Here is a 1,955-nt window from a genome sequence, read left to right as displayed (position 1 = left end):
GTCTATAATTGGTCATATCTCCCATACTAGGTCCTGCCCCTAAAACCGTATTTAACTAGTTGCATTATCAATTTGTGTAGAACAAAATTATATATATGTATTTTGATAATCCTTAAATCTTTCACACACATGCATACATGCAAATTAATAAAAATCGCCAAGCGTTGGTAATGTTCAATAAATCTTGGAATTGTAATAGATTTGAGCTGTTTGAATCTACGGATTTTTCTATTTAAGATATGAGAAAACTTTTTTCTACAAATATTTGATCAATTAGAAAAGTATTAATATAAAAGCAGCTGGTGGAGGGTATTGAAGATTCGGCTCAGCCGAATATAGCACTCTAACTTGTTTATTAATAACTTCCGTCACAATGTCGAAATCTTTACAAAATTTTACAAATTAAAATCTTATGACAATAGAAATCATTCAGAGAAAAATTTTCTGGATCGGTCCATAATTGGACATAGCTCCAATACAAGGTCCCCTCCCGAAAATAACTTAAACGCACATAATTCATTTCTAAATCAAGTTATCTATATAAAATTTGGTACAAGTATTGCCCTCACATACAGAAGTATTACTTTGACATTTTTTTTTCCATCGGTCCATAATTGGTCATAGCTCCCATACAAGGTCCCCTCCCGAAAATCACTTAAACGCGCATAACTCATTACTAACATAAGACATCCATATACAATTTGGTACAAGTATTACTCATGTGCACAGAAATATTATTGTGAATTTTTTTTCCGATCGGTCCATTATTGGTCATAGCTCCCATACAAGGTCCTATCCCTAAAATCACTTAAACGCGCATAACTCATTACAAAATTAAGATATCCATATAAAATTTGGTACATGTATTACTCTCACATACAGAAATATTACTGAGAAATTTTTTTTCTGATCGGTCCCATACACGGTCCCCTCCCGAAAATCACTGTGGAATTTTTTTCCTATCGGTCCATCCTTGGTCATAACTCCCATGCAAGGTTCCCTCCCGAAAATCACATAAACGCACATAACTCATTACAAAATATTGATATCCATACATTTAGCACAAATATTGCTCTTATATACATAAATTACACTATAAAATTGTTTTACGATCGGTCCATACTTGGTCATAGCTCTCATACTAGGCCCCCTCCAGAAAATTACTTAAATGTACAATATTAATTACCAAATAATGATATAGATACAGAATTTTGAAATTTTGTTTTTATATACACAAGGTCCTCTTTCGAAAATCTCTTAAATGCACATTACTCATTACCAAATAAAGCTATTGATACAAAAATTCTATTTCAAGATTTTTGCACGATCGGTTCATAACACACATTACTTATTACTAAATTACGATATAGATACAAAATTTTACTGAAATATAGCTTTCATTTCCAGAAGTTTTGCTTAACGAATTTTTTACGATCGGTCTATAATTGGTCATATCTCCCATACTAGGTCCTGCCCCTAAAACCGTATTTAACTAGTTGCATTATCAATTTGTGTAGAACAAAATTATATATATGTATTTTGATAATCCTTAAATCTTTCACACACATGCATACATGCAAATTAATAAAAATCGCCAAGCGTTGGTAATGTTCAATAAATCTTGGAATTGTAATAGATTTGAGCTGTTTGAATCTACGGATTTTTCTATTTAAGATATGAGAAAACTTTTTTCTACAAATATTTGATCAATTAGAAAAGTATTAATATAAAAGCAGCTGGTGGAGGGTATTGAAGATTCGGCTCAGCCGAATATAGCACTCTAACTTGTTTAAGTTTCTTTTGAATCTGTACGCATGAAGCATATTACCAATTTCAAACCTTCGTTGCTTCGTCCAACAGTACATAATGCACCAGGAAGTACTTTTATTCTGAACTTATTTTCTAATATTAAGTTTGTATTATTCATTTAAACATCTTTTAAGTATACTTTTTGG

This window comes from Lucilia sericata, unplaced genomic scaffold (assembly GCF_015586225.1).
Source record: "Lucilia sericata isolate MDLA Ls3-8-SP2 unplaced genomic scaffold, ASM1558622v1 Contig000341F_arrow, whole genome shotgun sequence".
NCBI lineage: Eukaryota > Metazoa > Arthropoda > Insecta > Diptera > Calliphoridae > Lucilia > Lucilia sericata.
This window is presented reverse-complemented; position numbering follows the sequence as displayed.